Source organism: Canis lupus, chromosome 4, assembly GCF_011100685.1.
Source record: "Canis lupus familiaris isolate Mischka breed German Shepherd chromosome 4, alternate assembly UU_Cfam_GSD_1.0, whole genome shotgun sequence".
NCBI classification, from domain to species: domain Eukaryota; kingdom Metazoa; phylum Chordata; class Mammalia; order Carnivora; family Canidae; genus Canis; species Canis lupus.
The window spans coordinates 86,875,651-86,895,745 of NC_049225.1; positions in this window are offsets into that span (position 1 = coordinate 86,875,651).

Consider the following 20,095-nt stretch of genomic DNA (forward strand, 5'->3'; position numbering starts at 1 on the left):
TGCACGCACAAGAAGTCACAAACCCTTTAAAGATTGGATGGTTAGTGGCCTGCCCCTCACCATTGCTTGTGCTGTGTCCTTACAAAATAAAGTCTGTAAATGAGATATGTAAAGACATTCCAGGGAAGGAAGACTCTAAAGGTTGAACCTTTATTCAGTCTTTTGACCTGGTATATTCTGGGGGAAATGGCACACCATTCAGTAAGCCGCCTTCATTCGGTAGGAAGCAAACATCTACGAATCTCTGTCCTGTGGCCAATTGTAACCTGCTTTGCCACACGCACGCTCTGCATTGCCACCCCAGTCAACAAGTGCTCCCCAGGCGTGCCCTTGTCGACTGCATGGCATTCTTCCCCAAACAGGTAGGAACAATAATACTTCTACCCCTACACTCTTAGATAACTACTTTCTCCATCTACGCTATTGGAAGTTGGCAGACATTTTTTTTTTTTTTTTTTTGTCTGGATTTCCTAAATTCACTTGAGTAAGCGATATTACTTTTGTGGTCAGAGGATGAATATCATATACCAATGAAATCTATTTTAAGAATAAATAGACCAAATTAATTAACTACTTACTTAAGGGACGCCCATGTGGAGTTGAAAGGTTGAATGACACAAATGGAAGACAGCTTCAACTTTGTCACTGCTAAGACACGGAGGACATAACAAACACGGCCATGCTGGGTTTGTGGTCAGGATATCTCTCTTGCTCAATTTTTAAAAAATTTGCTTTATTATTTATTTATTTATTTAATTTTATTCATTTATTCACGAGGGACACACAGAGAGAGGTAGGGACACAGGCAGAGGGAGAAGCAGGCTCCATGCAGGGAGCCCATCGCAGGACTTGACCTCAGGGCTCCAGGATCATGACCTGAGTGGAAGGCAGACGCTCAACCGCTGAGCCACCCAGGCATCCTTAAATTTACTTTTAATGTATAGGGAAAAAAGTTCTCATTTGATAATTAGTTCTATGAGTCATGAAAACCAAATATGATTGTATAAATACCACTAAAGTCAAGACACAGAAGTATAATCACCCTATACAATTTTTTATCGCTACCTCTTTATGTCTAACCCCTGAATTCAGCCTTTACTTCTGGCAACAATGGTTTGTTTCTGCCCTTGTGCATGTCCCCTCCCTTTCCAGAACATCGTACGAATGAAATTATACATTAAGTAGTTTTTCAATCTGATGTTTTTCACTTGGGATAGTTGCACTTGAGATTTTCAAGTTACTGTGCATAACAATAATGTATTTTTTATTACTAAGCATATTTCAGTGTATAGATGTACCGCATTGTTTATCCATTCACAAGTTGGCCTCTAGTTTTTTTTTATAATCAAGAATAAAATTATTATAAGTAATATAGGCTTTATATGATCATAAGTTTTTATTTCCTTTGGTTACCCACCTAGGAGTAGGATGAAGTGTTCATGGGATAGGTGTGCATTTAACTCTATGATCAACTATCAAAAGTTTTATCAAAATCTGTGCAGCATTTTTAATTCCCACAAGAAATTTGGGAGTTTCAATTGCTCTGTATCTTTGCCACTACTATCATCATAATTAAAAATAATGTCACTATTACAGGAGTTTTATAGGTGGTTCCAATGAAATGAAACCACATTTCATTGTGGTTTTGATTAGGGTTTCTCTAATTATCAATGATACTAATCACATTTTCATGTAATTATTTGCCATCAGTATATTTTCTTTGGTATAGTGTATATTCAAGTTTTTGTCCAATGTTTATGAGAATGTTTAGTGTCTAATTATCAATTTTTAGTGTTCTTCATATATTTGGATAGACATATTTGTCTTTTCATGTCTGTAGTGTTGTCTTTTGCACAACAAAAGTTTTAATTTTGATGAAATTCTTTTTACTGATGCATTCTTTTATGGTTCATATTTGGGTATCATATCTCAAAAGCTTTAGCTTAAAAATATTGCAGAATTTTTCATGAATGTTTCCTTCTAAAAGCTTTACAGTTTTATGTTCTACATGCTGCTCTATGAATCACTTTGAATTGACTGTTATATAAAATGTGATGTAAGCATTGTTTCTTCTTTTTTGCATACGGATGTACAAATGTTCCAGATCATTTGTTGAAATGAGTAGTATTTTTTCTTCATTGAATTTTCTTTTTACTTTTGTCAAAAGTCAACTGATCATATTCATTTAAGTCTATTTTGAGACTCTCTCTGCTCTTATATTTATCCACGACTTGATAATTGTAGCATCAATGCAGATCTTTAAATCGGCTAATATGACTCCAGCAAGTATGTTTTTCCTTTTCAGGATTATTCTGAAATCCACATGAACTTTACAAACAGTTTGTCAAAATTTACAAAAATTCCTGCTGAAATTTTGATAAGGATTGTGTATGGATTGTAAGTAGAATGATGTGTTGTCTATATCTCTTCTCCTTAACAAATTGGTGGCTTGAGCAATTAGTAAATGCATAAGAAACATTTAAAATTCTAATTAAAGTTAGCATTTTACCAGTTCAGATAAAATGTTTATTTTAAAGCCATAGAAGTGTCTTTTTCTTCTTCATTTTATGTAATGATTGCATTAATATATTACACTTACATGCATAATATATTGAAATCCCTACTAGAAAGGTTTATAAATTTAGCTTTCAACATTTATAATTATTTTAAATAACAAGATAAAAAATACTCTTATACTTAAGACTAGGTAACCAAATATTTACCTTTTACCTTCATTTTTGTAGTCCAAAGATTGTCTCTATAACCATTTTTCTTAAGCTTGAAGGATTTCCTATAGCTCTTAAAATTTTCTTTCTTTTTTTTTTTTTTTTTGGCTTTCCTTCATCCTAGAATATCACTGTATTTTTTCTTTAAAAAAATCACAGTAATTCAAATTATAAAGTCTTTATATATAAAATGTCCTTTTCCACTTTCTTTATTCAGGATTATATATTTTTTACCTTTATTTTTCAGATCTTGGATTATGATGTGCTTGGGTATGATATACTTTCCAAAGTTTGCTTGATTTCTTTAATCTGTATGTTTATAATTTTTAAACCAAATTCAGAAAATTTTCAGCATTATTTCTTTTTTTTTTTTCTTTTTATTCTAATAAGACATTTTCTTTCCTTCTGGAACTTCAAAGTAATAAATGTTATATATTTTTATATTGTTTCCAAACCTCTGAGGCTCTAGTCCTTTTTATCTCTTTTTTTCTCCTCATTTCTTGAAATGGGATAAATTCTCATCAAGTTATTCACATTTTCATCTATCTTCGACATTCTGCTACTAAGCTCCCATGGTGAATTTTTATTTGGGATATTATTAATTTCAGTTCTAGTTAGTTTTTAAATGTAGTTTCCATTTCTTTGATAAAAATTGTATCTCTCTCTTTTTTTAAGACTTTTCATCTCTACCATGTGGAGCACATTTTTTTTTTAAAGTTTAATTTATTTATTTCAGAGAAAAAGAGACAGCAGGAGGGAGGAGCAGAGGGTGAGGGAAAGAATGTTAAGCAGACTCTGCACTGAGCATGGAGCCCACCACAGGGCTCAATTCTGCAATCCTGAGATTATGACTGGAGCAAAAACCAAGAGTCAGACACTTAACCACCTGTACCATCCAGGTGCTCCAATATCTACTTTAAAATCTTTCTCAATTTGGAGTTTGCAGCTGTTAATTGTTCATATTTTGTAGTTTTTATTATGTCATATAATCTGGGATTGGACTTCAGACATTTTCAACATTATTTTGGAGACATTTGATTCTTTTAAAATCATTTGGAGAAAGCCTGTTAAAATTTTGTCTGTCTGTTCATTTTTTTCAGGCAATGAACCCAGTTCGGTTTCATCTCTGTAAGTGGTGATTCCGATATCAGGCCAGTGTTCATAGCCTGTGCTATGTCGTTCTCGCACAGGCTACCCAGTGTATATCACCTGGGATTTGGATGGTTCCTATCAGGATTCAGCAGTTTGTTTCTATAAAGAGTTAGATGATATTGTACAATTTGTGGACCACGTATGGCCTCTGTTGTATATTCTCTTTTGTTTGTTGTTTGCTTGCTTACTTGTTTTATAACTCTTAAAATACAAAACTATTCTTAGCTCATGGACTGTACAAACTCTATCCATGGGCTGGCTTGTTCTGTAGGACATTGTTGCTCAAAGCTGATTTATAGACTAGTTCTTGAAACCTCTGCAGTGCTTCTTGGAGTCTGTTCTAAGAATAGCAAGCTTGAGATATCGATTGGTTCCCATAGAGAATTACAGGATCAGAATTACAGGACCAGGATTAGGGTCATCTCTCACCAGGATTTCCTTTGCAGTCTCTGAATCCTGGGGGCCATTTTTCCTGATTTTTCTGGCCAAAAACACAGATTTGTCTCAAAGTCTTATCCCCTTCACTCTGCTGCACATTTTCATACAAATTGAGCTATGCTCAGAGCAAAGCAACGAGCAAAAGGAGGGCAAAATAACAGAACTCTTCCTGCACTCTGGACAACATGGATACTAATTCCTGACTCCTCTGGACAGAGACGCAGGAGCTCTGTCATAGATGGGAGCTGCTTGCAACATCACTGCGACTGTGCAGTCCAATGGATCATGCTGTCTCCAGGGCAGAACAGGGAGAAAAACAATTGTGTTCCCCTAAACTCTTCAGCTTGTAGCTTAAATTGTAGTTTTTGTTGTTCACATGTGGTTCACAGTTCCTCCAGTTGGACCACCTTGGGTGATGAATGAAGGAAAAACAAAATGGGACACCCCACCAGCAGATCAGTCCTCAGTTTTGACTTCCTGTTCCAATATGCCTGCTATTGTTTACTTTTCAGAGTCAAAGATTTTTCATTGTAATCAATAGAAGGAATAAGGTGGGATAAGCTTGCTCCCTCTTTCCTGGCAACAGATCACTCCACATACATTTTCAAGATTTAAAAAAAAAAACATGTTCCACACACCTGCATCTAATTCATAGATTTTATGCTTGAAAGTCCTTCCATTTCGGAATATGTAGAAGGATGTAAGAGAACTGAATTGACTAAATACTTTGTAAATGATGTATTTTACCAGGTTATATACAAGACCCACAACTCCAAAGTGGACTTTATATGGGGATTTTTGTTAAAAATTTACTTTACAAAAGTAATGACAAAATAAATGTGTCAAAACTTCTGGCAATATTTATAGCCATAAATTACAATTTTGAGGAAGTGGAAGATTGTTTAAAACTGAATTTGTGTCCACACCAGCTAGGAAAAAAAAAACCTGCACTCTGATCACACACACATCTTCCTTATTTGATTTCACAGAACACAAAATGCTGGAAGTTGATCATAAAAAAGCATGACAGCAAAAAATGCAATTCATGGTTTCAATAGCTTTCACATTGTCAACATTCTAAGAAATGGGTCCATGGTGCACACATTCATCAACAGAGGAAATCTTTCTGCTGTCACACTGAATTGGGCATGAATAAATATAACTTGCCAGATATCAGGAAGTCTACAGAATGTTAACTCTTATAAAACTGTCAACGTGAGCAACATCTTATGAAAATGTATCTCAATAGTTTATGACTCAGGATTTCTACGATATTTGCCGATAACAGAGGATTTCTACAATATTTTCAGTTAACATTTTCAAAATTATGTTTTATGTATAGAGTCACAATTTTACATTATTTTCATTATGTGAAAATGAGCAATTATATGGTTAATTAATCTAGACAAAGAGAAATAGTTCGATAGTTAGCATAAGTGTTAAAACACACACTTAATGATGTAAGATCCTGGTACACCTAAAGGGATAATCCAGTCACTCCTGGTCAATATGAAGTGATCTAATGTTAATTGTGGAAGAAAAAATAATGAATGTTGGTGCGTTCATTAATGTAATTACAAAAAAAAACCTTTAGTAACATGATCACAAAATTAAACTTTTAGTATCCATAATGTGAGTATGGATAGAGTGGCTTTTATAGCTCTGGTCAGCATACAGTTCCTGAAAATTCATAGATTATATCCCTAAAATGTGTTGATCTTAGCAGCAAATCTGGAGAAGCTGTGTGAGCTGCAGGAATCTCACAAGAGCAGCCCTAGAAGCAAGAAGGAAAATCTTTGCTGTACAGGACAGTCAGGAAAGGTTTTGCTGATCCCCGATTTTGAGAAAAGAGCAGAGGTTTAGAAAAGCCTGAGCCGTGAGCCATTTGAATATATCAGAAAAGAGCACTCAGGGCCAGAGGGAATAATGGTTACAGGAATCATCATACAGGAGGGTATTTGCCTTGAGGTGAATATCAAGTTTATCAGTTGTGGGTACAGCAGGGTGGGTGAGGAGGGGCCTGGTGGATATTTGGTCAGAGAGGGAACTGGGGGTTGCCTTACAAGTTTTGTAAGCCTTGTAAGTTTTGATAAGTTCTTTGACTTTTATTCTATGAGAGGTGATAAGCCATTTGAAAGACTTAAGTAAATGAGTGACATCTTTTAGAGGTGTCACTCTGGCTCTTTTAAGACTACACATCAGAGAGAAAATAGGGAGTAGAAATTTTGCAAGCAACAAAATTAGAAAATTTCAGTGTCCAAGCTTGGCATCGATTTTGTGGCAGATATTTCTAGGACTCATCAATATATTTTTCCTAGATAGATAGATAGATAGATAGATAGATAGATAGATAGGCCATTAGTTAATATAGCCATATTACTGGTTCTAGAAAAGAATGTGAGGCTTGAAGACTTTTTGTTTCAGCAGTTAATGAGTCTTATCCTAACTAATACAGGCATGTCACCTCAAAATGGTTTTGCTGCCTTTTTAAAAATATAAAAAAGGTAACAATTTCTTAATGGCCAGCCTAAAAAACACCTGTTAGGAAGTGAACCTGTTTGAAAGACAGAACAAATGCACTTAAGCCCGTATCTCTGAATGAAATGAGTGGAAGGAACCAGAATACTGTGTATGTCATTTGTCTTTAACAAGCTATTATGACTACAAAACGAGCACGGGCAAGAATTGGCTGGGTTGTAAAGAGTGATCACGCGAAACAGGTACGGACCTCAAGGTTCAAAAGCCTTGTAACTGGAAAGGATAAATGCCACTAGATCTCAACAACAGACAATTAGACTAAACTGGTCTTGAGCAACAAAGGCCAGTAAGACTTCTCACTTGAATGAAGTGTTTGTGTTTCCACCGTGAGTCAACATGAGATAAAGGGTCTCAGAACAGCTGCCGTTCATTTGTGAGGAAGAAAGCCAAGGGAGTGATAGTGAAGGGGGACAGCCAAAGGGGTGGTAGTGACCTTGAGAACAGGTTTTAGGGAAGAAATTTGGGGCTAGAAATTTGGATGTGACCCTATGTAGAAGAAGACACTGGAAGTTCACAAACACGTTTTAGGAACCAGTATTGCCAGTGAAATTTCCAAGCTAGGGCTAAAATAAACATGGCCAATTCATCTATGAAAACCACACAGAAGCATGTGGCCCCCACAAACATGCACGTCCAGGAAACACGCTGAAAACTGTAGAACTGTAGGAGACAGCACACTCAGTTTTTGTGTAGCCAAAGAGGATGAAAAATGCCAAAAAGCCTCCCAGGAACAAATCAGGGTCTAATTGAGGACTCTTCCTCTTAAGAAAAGGAACCTCGCAAAGACACCCAAAATTAGATTTCCTTTCCAAAGGACGTTTTAATGCAGACACCCCAGTTCCGATCCACATTTTATAATAATTGATTGTAAAAGTCTTTCTGTTTTGTCTTTTTATTTAATATGTCACCATTTCGAGAGAGTAGAGCTTGCTTGACAGATTTTGAGACCAAAACATGCTGAGGAGGTCGTTTTCTTTTTCTTTTTTTTTTTTTAAGATTGATTGATTGATTGATTTGACAGAGAGAGAGAGAGAGAGAGAGCACAAGCAGGAGGAGCATCAAGCAGAGGGAGAGGAGAAGCAGGCTCTCCACCGAGCAGATGCCCGATGTGGGGCATCTGGACCAGGACCCTGGGATCATGACCTGAGCCAAAGGCAGATGCTTAACTGACTGAGCCACCTGGGTGCCCCAAGGGATTCTTTTTCAATATATATTTTTTCAACTTCCCTGTTCAAAGCTGTGTCAGTAGGTCTCTGGATATGCCTATGACAGCAAATTCACGTGTTAAAAAGAAAGGGATTTCACACAGATGGTCATCAACATAGATCATCTGATGATTTGATGTTCTTGGGTAACTTTGGGAGACATGAGCTGAAGATAAATAGAACCTGTGTCAGATGGGGTTTCTAGGTGTACACGTGGAACAGAGCCATTTTGACCACAAACTCCACGGCCAGTTGGTTTTTATTGTATTAGGCCCTACAGATTTGAAGGTTTATCAGTTATAGCAAGTAAAATTATCTTAACTCATTAGTTAAACAAGTTCATTAACTTGTTTTAGTATTTTTTTATATCTCTACATGCTTCTTGTCTATAATCAGGTAATTATTAAAACGGGGCAAGGAGTTGTGTAAGGGACAACTTAGAAATATTTGAGCCATATTGCAAATCAGAATCACTATTCTGTAAAAACTCAGAAGAATTGACATTGCAACACTAAAAGAAAAACAAAATATGTAAATAATTTTTATTTTCTCCTAAACATTAATAATGTGTATACAGATCTTCCTTGACTTACGATGTGGTTATTAGGATATAATTTGAAAATAGTGTAAGTCGAAAATGTATTTAATACGTGTAACCTACTTCACATCATAGCTTAGCTTGTCTTCCCTTCTGAGCTCTCTCACAGTAGCCTGCACTTGGGCTCATTCATTGAACACAGAGCCTATTTTATAATTAAGTGTTGACTATCCTGTCATTTAGTGAATATTGTACTGAAAGTAAAAAAACCAGAATGGTTGTACGAGTACAGATGGGGCTCAGCATCCCGGTTGTTGGTCCTCATGACCGCGTGGCTGACGGGGAGCTGGGGCTCACTGCCACCGTCCAGCACCATGAGAGAGGATCATACACAGCTTGCTAGCCAAAGTCAAGTATAGTTTCTACTCAGCATGCATTGCTTTTGCATCATCACAGTCAAAAATTTGTCAGTTGAACTGTCATAAATTAGAGACTGTCTTTATATCATACTCTGAACTATATTCTATTATTGTTTCTTTTATGAAAGAAAAGCACAACTTACAAACAAAATCATTTTTTTCTTTGCACTTATTTCTTATAAGGATGTGCAATAATAATAACATAAGACTTTTTTGATCACTTGAGAATCAAGACATTATTTACACTGGTGGAATAATACCTCAGATATTTGAGTCTTTCATTAGCTGCAATTTCATCAATAACTGAGAGTTGTTATATTATGAGAATATTTGATTTGTCTGTTAGAGAACAGTGAATCTGGTACATAAGCCTCTTAGACACTTTTGTATTAGTTTCCTAGAGCTGCCAACACAGAGTACCCAAACTAGCTGGCTTAAAATAACAGAAATGTATTGTCTTGTAGTTCCAGAGGCTAGAAGTGCAACGTCAAGGTGTCACCAAGGTCAGGTCCCTCTGGAACCCGTAGGAAGTTGTTCCTTCTTGCCTTTACGTGGCTTCTGGCGGTGGTCAGCAATCCATGGCACTCGTTGGCCTACAGCTGTAGCCCCTGAGTCTCTGCTTCCATCATCATGTGGTGCTCTCTGCTGTCTGTGCCTGTCCTCCTCTTATCAAGACCCGAGGCGCCATATTTTAAGCAACGTCACAGTGTCATCCCTGAAACTCTAAAAGCAGAGGAGCACCTCAGGTGAGCATACAGAAGCCCAGGGAACCACCTGGCTTTTTACACCGTTAATAAACTCACCGGAAGTGAGATCTCTATAACATCACAATTCTTTTACATTATGTTAAAATAATTGCCCTTATTTTTCTTAAGACGAAGGGCAATTACATCATGAAGTCAATTCTATCATAGTATAACGGTAATTATTTGCAACCGCAGATATAAATGCATGTGTTAATTTTATTCTCCATTACCTATTTTATTGGAAAACCACTTTTCCTGGGCAAATGTAGCATGAATTTTCTATCAATCATCTATCTATCATCTATCTGTCTATCTATCTATCTATCTATCTATCTATCTATCATCTATCCATCCATCCATCCATCCATCTATCTATATCATCTATCATCTATTTATCTTATAAAGAAAGGAATATATATCTTAAATTAATTGCAGATGGAGACGTTAGGGAGAGTTGCTATACAAAATTGTATAGGTTTTAAATTTGATTTGCAAAGATTTCGGTGAAATATAGTTGTATTTGTTTCCATTTTAAATAAAAAGAATAACAGACTTAGTATTTTTACTTCTGTATGTTTCTATTTATTATAAATGAAGGAGAGTTCATCTGTCCCTTTAGATAGTACCTCAGAAGCCATAGAAACCGCCTGTTTATATTACCTCTTCTCTCCTTCCTCTTCATAAACCTTTCCAACAGAATGAAGGTACATTTTAGTTTTATTAGGCCATAAAACTTGGTGCAATACATTTCATCCTTTTACGAATTGTCTTGAGAACATTTTAATTGCATTTCATTGTGCCTTGGTGTCAGATGTGTTCTTTTATGACCTACTCTTCAAACCTCACTCATTACTCTTCTGAGTTTCTCTACTAATGAGCAATATTGTATTTCTTAAGATCTTTTGTCAGTTGTAAAGCAGTAAACTTCCCTGTGCAAGTATTTTTGCCTGTGTGCTGGTGTTTAACCGCATCCTTTAATCTAGCTCTTCCGATTCCTTTCCTAATTCTTCAACACATCTCCATATTTTGCTCTGACAAATTTCTCTTATTTGTTTTGGCCTGCCTCAGAACACATCTGCTGTCATTTCGGAAAACCTACTTTCAATAACATAATTGATATGCATGTGCACGGATTAAAGATGTGCACGAACTAATTGTATAAAATAAATGTTGGAAGTCGCTGACGGTTGACGCTGTGGACATTTTGTTATTCCTGATAGAATGCAGGTCCAAACAAGGCTCCATATAGTCGGATAGGACGTGGAAGCAGTGTTATGAGGGGTGAGGGTGCAGTTTGATGGTGTGTGGGAAAGAACCAGGGCCAGCAGACTGTCAGCAAGGTTCTGACCGGCGATACTTTTGAGAAGAAGGAAATCTTTGCTTAATATACATGATAGGAGGTTTTAGAGACAGTAAAAAACTAAAACTGTGTCCCTTTTGTTACTGATGTTGCATTTCCTCTCCATCTGCACCACGCTTATTGAGGTTCCAGAAGATTTCCTTTCCTTTACTTACAAAATTGTTTCTATGAAGTGGAGGTGAGACTTCTGGACAGAAGTCGCAGAGCAGTGGCTGAACGAGAAAACATCCCTTTGGCCTCCAGAAGAGATGTGCAACTCTCCAAACAACAGAGGAAGAGTCTAGAGCTACACAGAACACCCTCCATCCTCCGGGATGGAAGTACATATGATGAACATATTTTAGAGTCACCAGGAGAGGGACACAGAAGGTTGGGCCATTCCTGAGAATTGTATATGTGTCATCTGTGGATTGTGATGTCTGCAACTGAGGATTCAAGGAAACAAAAAACAAAGAACAAAAACAAAAAGCCCCGAAGAACTGCTCAGGAGAGGACACGGACAGAAGGGAAAGAATGTGGCTTTAATCTCTTGGCTCCCCTGAAGGTGAATGAGAACTATCGATGAAACAAAAATCGAGATTTAATTCATTTATTTACTTGGTGGGCAGCTATACCTAGACCTATCTTTCCAAGTATAGACTCATATTTTTATTAACTTTCTTAATTTTATGGGTGTCTTAGCAATATGGGCAGGCTGCATACAGAACAATGACAAGATGACAGAAAATGCACAACCGCTGGTCCTGGGCACGGGCAGAGCCCTGCTTACCGCTCTGTCCCCTCCAGGTATATTTAACATTCTGTTAAGTGTCAAATCCTCTCTTTCAGATTTCCTGGGGCGACAAAATTGTGTAATCTAAAATTTTTGCCCTTTTTTCTTTTCTACTTATTTATTAACAAGATTCTATTATTTTTTTTAATTTTTATTTATTTATGATAGTCACAGAGAGAGAGAGAGAGAGAGAGAGCGGCAGAGACGCAGGCAGAGGGAGAAGCAGGCTCCATGCACCGGGAGCCCGACGTGGGATTCGATCCCGCGTCTCCAGGATCGCGCCCTGGGCCAAAGGCAGGCGCCAAACCGCTGCGCCACCCAGGGATCCCAACAAGATTCTATTAAATGCAGAAAGGCTGACTTAAAGAGATGGTGTGATGTGTATTAAATTTGATTTCAATCTTCCTAAAAAAATCATAACTAAAGTGACTTCTTCCTTAATGAAAATAATAAAAACTAAAGACTCACCTTTGCTTTTCTAATATTTCCTTAGGAATGTAATTGTGAATAGGCGCTGATTATACTCACAGCTACAATATCACACCTCTACCGCTTCAAAGAAATTGTTCACTAAGAATATTCGTAATTTTTGTTTTTGGTTTCTTAACTATTTGCTGTTCAAGAAGACGGTGAGATAAACAAAATTGTTTTGACATTATTCTTTCCTCTTTAAAAGTGTTTCTTAAGAATTGTGATATAACAATATTTTGTTCTCTACCACGGTGTTGTAGGAAGACAAGACAGTAGAGAATTGCAAGTCTTCAGATCTAAAATCACTCCACAGTTACCAGGAAACAGTCTTAAAACCAAAATGAAAATAGCATGCACACAATTTATTATTATTATTTTTAAATTTAGACCTAGTTCAAGATCTTCTGGTGATTCGGTGCACCTACAGCACTATAGTTGCGTTAGAATCAAAGTTCGTAACGTCTCATGTAACGTTTAGTTAACTATATAGCCTTTTTCTTCATGTTGAATAACATAAATTCGCTTTTAAATTCATTTGATTGAACAATCACACGGATGGAGAACATCCTCTTTCAGCACTTATTTATTATGGACCTACCTGGAAGCAGACACTGACTTCCATGTTAAGGATACTTCCAGGAAGAAATCCAATTCCCTCCTATCTTGGAGCTCCTGTTCTAACAGAGAGGAAAGAGATGATAACTATACAACACATGTCTAATGGCAGGTGCAGATAAATGACATAAAGAATCGTAAGGCCAAGTAAAGTACAAAAAATGGAAAATAGAGACACAGCCTGAAGCTATCTTGAATATTTAGACACACTCTGGCAAATATGTATAACACATTCATAATGCATTTAATATATGTAATATATATATTAGCATGTCCAGAAACAGCATCTCTGGAGCAGTCATATTTGAACGGATAACTGAATGATGGAAGCACACTGACCATGACCATAACTGGAGGGAAAAACGCTCTAGTAGAGGGGATGGCAGGTGCAAAGGCCCTGAGACAGGATTATATGGAGTGTGCGTTAGGAGCACCAAGAGACCTCCTAGGATCCTCTCTAAGAGCACAGCATGTTGAAAGTGACAGGAGATAAGATCAGAAGGGGAACATTGGTGAAATCATAAAGATGATATGATTAAGATTAAGGATTTTGGCTTTTATTTTGAATTATATGAAACGCCATTACATGCTTTTGAGTGGAAGATCTCTCTGGCTATGGTGGTAAGAACACACTAAGAATTACCAAAGGAGGAAGCCAGGAGTCAGTCAGAGGTCACGGATGAAAGTTCATCTGGGCTTTAGCAGCTTAGACTAGACTTAGACAGCTTAGACTAGAGCTGTAGTGGCAGAGAAGGTAAGAAGCCAGTAAGATTTTGTGACTGAACTGAAGATAGGGTCAACTGAATTTGTCGGTGCCTTGGCTGTAGAGCATAAGAGAGGCAGAAGAGTCCAAGACAGTAATTACAGTCTTTGATTTAAGAGACTTGAAGGATTATTGCCTTCATCATAAATAAAGAATGATGCTTTAATTTCTCAGAAGGAAAATATAAGGAGAAAATTATTATTTTTATATAACCAATATTGAATATGACAAAACTGGATTGTATTATATTGGAGAACTCTTTAACTTAAAGTAAAATTGATAGTTTTATTTTTTCCTAGGATATGTTTAAGTGACTTATGGGGGAAATAGACTATCAGTATCTTCTCACTACTTATGCCACAGGAAAAAAAAATACATTGGAAATTCAGGCACATATACAACAATATTGCTTAAAGTGCTGTAAAATTATTTTGCCAATCAGACAAAATTACCAAACGATTTATAGTCACTGATGGGTAGTTAAATTAAAGCAGAACAGATGCATCATTTTGGAAACATAATCATACACTGCCTCTTATCCAAAGGATGTACATAATAATTGATAGACCTAATTTGCATAATGAGATGATCTTTAAGATGTACAAGAAAAAAATAATTATTTTTTTGATGATATTGGTACCTTCCATTCCAAGTCACTTAATTTAGTCATATATATACATAAGTGTCTAAGAACATGATGTTGAAAATACAATGAACCCCCCAAATGAATTTGAATTCACTATAAAGCATTCGATCGATTGTTTAAAGATAATTCAGTTTAGCATAACCAAAAAGGAGGCAGTATGTGATTTAAAGCTATCATTTATCTTTGTTGATATTTTTATGTTATTTTTTATCATCTATTTCAGGTTACATCATAGCTTGAATTCCTGGTAGGAATATTATTTCAGCACTTACCTGTTTTAATAGGAAGAATACAGACTACAAAGACAGAAACAAACAATACTTATATTTTGCTTCCAGGTAGTGGCACTTTTAAGCAAAATAAAATTGTACTGGCAGTTGTTTACAGATACACATACAAAATATATCTTCTGCATGATTTTTCCAAAAAACACTTTTCTAAAGGATAAAATATCACAATATTTTGGTTTGAAAGAGCAGTGAATTATTTACATCCTTTTTACAAAAGCAGGATATCATTCATGGCTGCTAAAAGTGTATATAATTGTGATGTAATGTTGATTATCCACACTCAGCTGTACTCTCTGTAAAGGTTAGGTCAAGCAAAAATGAACTGTGGGATATGAGAACCATCGTTCAAAAATTCCATATGGGGATCCCTGGGTGGCGCAGCGGTTTGGCGCCTGCCTTTGGCCCAGGGCACGGTCCTGGAGACCCGGGATCGAATCCCATGTCGGGCTCCCGGTGCATGGAGCCCTCTTCTCCCTCTGCCTATGTCTCTGCTTCTCTCTCTCTCTCTCTCTCTCTGTGACTATCATAAATAAATAAAAATTAAAAATATATATAAAAAAAAAATTCCATATGGCCTAGAATGTGGGGAAAGTGGGCATAGCCGATATATCAATATGGTATTTATCTATTAAAATGTATTACGTTTTACGAATTCTGATCTTCCTTACTAAAATGAGAAAAGCTATGAGAAAGGTGTTTTCTTTAATGTCAAATATCGTATTTCAGTTTTTAAGATCTTCTCATCCTAAATATATCTCTTCATTTAATAATTCAAAACAAACAAAACAAACAAAAAACATGCTGAATAGCAATTTGAGGTCAGTCAAAAAAGTCAGCCCAAGATTTACAACGAAGAGTAGGATAACATTTTCCTCTGCCATATTGGACGTTAGTATTTTATTTATTTACTTATTTGTTTGTTTGTTTGTTTATTTTTACTTTTTTTTAAATTTGAATATAATTTGCCAATATGTACTATAACACCCAGTGCTCATCCCATCAAAGCCCTCTTCATTGCCCATCAACGGACTCTAGTATTTTTAAAATGCTACTATTTCTTATTATTTTAAAGAACTCTTGAAAGTAGGCATTGATCACAGGGACTTTGAAGAATCACAATTTCCTATGCTAAAACATTTACCAAACATATTAAGGAGCCATATACTCGACCTGTGTGCAGTTAGATAGTGTAATTAATATATGTGGAGTGAAGGAAACAACTAGGGTACAAATGTAGGAATTATGTTTAGTGAGAAGATTGATAAAATCCTGAACATTGTGGTGAATTTTACTCTGCTAATATTGAGAAAATGAGCCCATGAAGCGGTGGGGGAGAGGCAAGATCGTTGAAATTATGAGAGCTCCCCTCCCAGTTAGTGTTTATGCTGAATGGCAGTAATTATGGGATAGAAGTATATCACAATAAAAACAAACAAATCTAGTAACTGTGTTGTGTAAGATTAATAAGGTTAACAGAGATTTTCAAATCCCCTATTGTCTCATTAGATTTTTGCTTATTTATTCTATCAAGTATTGAGAAAGGAATGTTGAAATTCCAGCTAGTGCTGTGATCATGTTTTTGTTTTTGTTTTTGTTTTTTTTTTTTTTTTTTGGTTTGTTTAGTTTTTTGTTTTGTTTTGTTTTGTTTTCAGATTTTTCAGCTTTTACTTCATGTTCTTAGGAACACACACATTTATGATGATGGCTATTACGAATTGATCCATTTAGGGTTATAAAATACTATTTTAATCTCTGGTGGTATTTCCTGTCTTGAATTCTACTTTCTCTTTTATTGACATAGTTATGCAGGTTTTCTTGTCATTATTGTTTATGTGATATATATTTTTTATTCGTTTACTTTGAGCCTGTGTTCTTTATATTTATAGTGTGCTGCTTCTTAATGGCACAGAGTTAGATCTAAATTCTTTTTCGTCTATTCTGACAAACTGAATTTAAATCTGGTGTTCTAATATTGAAATTTAATATAATTTTCAAAATTATAGGGTTTCAATCCACCATTTTGTTATTTGCTTTCTATTTATCTGTTGTTTCTTCTCTCTTCCTAACTTCTTTTGGATTGATTATTTGTTAGTATTTCTTCCTTTTCTTATTGGGTTATTTTTTTAAAAGAAAAAATGTGGCTGTTTTTCTTCATTCTACAATGTGACTTTTAAAATATCACAGTCTACTTTTAAATAATAAATATCCTCATACATAACATAAGAAATATCCAGCAATATTTTTAAGTGCCATAATAGATTATTATCATTGTTGCTTTAAGTAATCGTTTAAGGAAATTAAAACATAAGAAAACAAAAATCTTTACTTTTAATGTATATATTTCCCATGTTTGGAAGTGTCTATTTCTGTGGGTAGATGCAATTTCCCCCAGGATATTGATTATTCTTCCTCAGCGGTAACTTTCAATACCATTTCTTTTACTATCCGTATAAGGGGCGGATTGTTCAGCTATTTATGTCTAAAAATGGCTTTAATTTACCTCACATTTTTAAAGATATAATTGGATATAGAATTCTAGTTGATGGGATAGTTTTTCAGTGCTTTAAACATATCATTCCACTGTCCATTGACTCTCATTGTTTTGAATCTGAAATTGATGAAATTTCTTATTGCTTTATGGCTACAATTTGTCTTTTCTATAATTGCATTTAATGTGTTTTCTCTTTATTATTGGTTTTCAGCAAATTAATTAAGAAATGCCTTGTGTTGTCTCTCACTTTCCCTGCCCTCCTAACTCATGGTGTGTCAAGTTTTTTTGGATTACGGCCTGATTTTTTTCATTAAATTTGGAAATGTACAGACATTTTTGCTTCAAATATACTCTCCAACTCCATTTTGATAATGGTATTTGATATTCCAATTACAGGATTTTAGACTGATTATTTTATCCCTCTATTTCAGCCTTTTTAAAAAATATTACTCAGTTTCATTTTTTATATTATCATTGGAGTGTTTTCAAGTTAATTGATATTTTCCCTTTCCATTTTCTGATATACCAATGACCTTCTCCACGAGACTATATTGGGAAATTATATTTTTTAACGAAACAATTTTGTATATCTTCCATTATTCACCTCATTGTGTCTGTGTTTTATTCTAAATGTTACACATATTTGTAATAGATGTTTTAATGTCCTTATCTCCTTATTCCATTATCTCTGTCATTTCTTATTCTGTTTCCATTAATTAGATAATTTCTATTGCTGGACATTGTGAATTCTTCCCTATTGAGTGTCTGGATTTTGTTATATTTCTTTTTAAAGGGTTTAAATTTCTTTTTGGCAGGCAGTTCATTTATTTGTGGTCTTGTCAAGACTGTTTTTCTTTGAATTTTTGTAAGGATAGGTTTAAAGTAGATTGTAATTTCTTGTGTATTTGTACCCACGACTCAGGAGTGACTCTTTTGATACTATTCTGCTAGATGCCCAAGGGGCTCACAAACATCTCTCCATCATAGTTTCTGGGCACTTGAATGTTTCCCAGCCCTATGTACAATCTGATAATACTTTTTCTTACAACTCTTCAGTGATTGTAATTTCCCCAGTATAATGGAATTTTAGCTTATGCCTGTGAAGCTTAAAATTCAGACAAAGATTTAATGCCACTGGTGCAGATGTCTGCAACTTTTTCTTTATATAGGTTCTCCCTTTCCAGGATTCGATCACTCAAAAGCAGACATTACAGTATTTCTAAGTTCTCATCGCTTTCTGTTTCCTCAACTCAGAGAAATCATGGTCCTCTGTTTGGGTATCTCCTTCACCCCTTGTGCTCAGTCCTGGAAAACATATTTAAGCACAAAGCTAAACAATTTGTACTGTATGAACAGTGCCCCCCAAAACCTCATACCCACCAATGTATTAGCTGCTTAGGTTTCTATAACAAAATACTATATAGTTACCAGGTGACATAAATGACAAATATATATATAATGATAATTCTAAGAGACTGGGAAATCCAAGATTAATGTTCTGGCTGATTCATTTTCTGATGAGAGCTCCCCTCCTGACATATTGCTGAAAAAAAAGGAGGTCCCTTCTTATAATAATTCTGTTAGATCAAGACCCCACCTCTGTGACTCATTTAACCTTAATTTCCCCCATAAAGGTCCTAGGTAGGGTAATTAACATCCAAATACAGTAATACTGGAGGTTAAGGCTTCAAAATATGAATTTGGGGTGGACATTAACATTTAGTCTATAACAACCCGGATCCTCCGAGTGTGACTCTATTTGAAAGTAGGGTCTTTGCAAATGTAACTGGTTAATATTAGGTCATGCTAGATTGGCCTAAATCCAATATGGCCCTAAATCCAATATGACTGATACCCTCATAAGAGAAGTTGTAGAGAGGCCCAGACACACAGAGATAAGTTGGAGGCAGAAAGTAAAGTTATGCTGTCACAAGCCAAAAGATGAACAGAATCTAGGAATGCCTGGGAACATAAGAGGGTAGGAAGAGACAAGAAAGTTATTTCCTGGAGGCTTCAGAGGGAGAAGAGCCAACACTTTGTGCTTTTCTGGTATCTAAAAATGTGAAGTAAGAATTTGCTATTGTTTTAAGACACCCTGTGGTATTTTGTTATGGGGCCCAAGAAACTGATACACAAATATTAAAATCACCTCATTTGTTTTCTTTCTCTCAGTAATCAGAATCTTATACTGCCTAAATTTAATGTCTGAAAATTGTTTCCTATGTTTTGTTCAGTTTTCTTTCTGTTTTCAGAAAGAGGACGAGAATATTAATTATTCCATAATGACTGGAGACAAGTATCTCTGGATATTCAGTTATCTTCTCCCCAGGAATATATAAGATGAAATATTTTCTCATGCTTTAACCAACGTAGTGTAATTTCATCATTTTTAATCAGTACAAATTCAATATATGAGAGGTGTTTTATTCGGCAATTTTGCATCATCAATGAGGCAGCGTACACTTTCTAATGCTTGTCATTCATATTTCTTTACTCCTGTTGATGTCATTAACCCATCTTTCCTGAAGAGTTTTTCTCATTGATCTAAGAATGAAGTAATTCATGTTAGGAAATTATTCTATGCCATGTTTACATAATATTTTTTAACATTTTTTAAAGTTTTGTGGTTGGTCTTTGTAAGGAAAATGTCTATTTTATATAATAAAACAATCATTTCATTCTTTTCCTCATAAGATATATACCTTGAATATAAAAGTTTTGTTAATTAAAAAATGTCATCTGTGTTTTTGTTTTTTTGGTTTATGGTTTTTGGTTTTGCTTTTTTTGTGTGTGTGTTTTTTTTTTTTTTAAAGAGACAGATGTTCATTGAACACACCACAAGCAGGGCAGCAAAGGAGAGGCCGTCTGCCTGTGTTTTCTATATAACACTTTTAGTCCTAATTCCACATTTAAAACTTTGATACA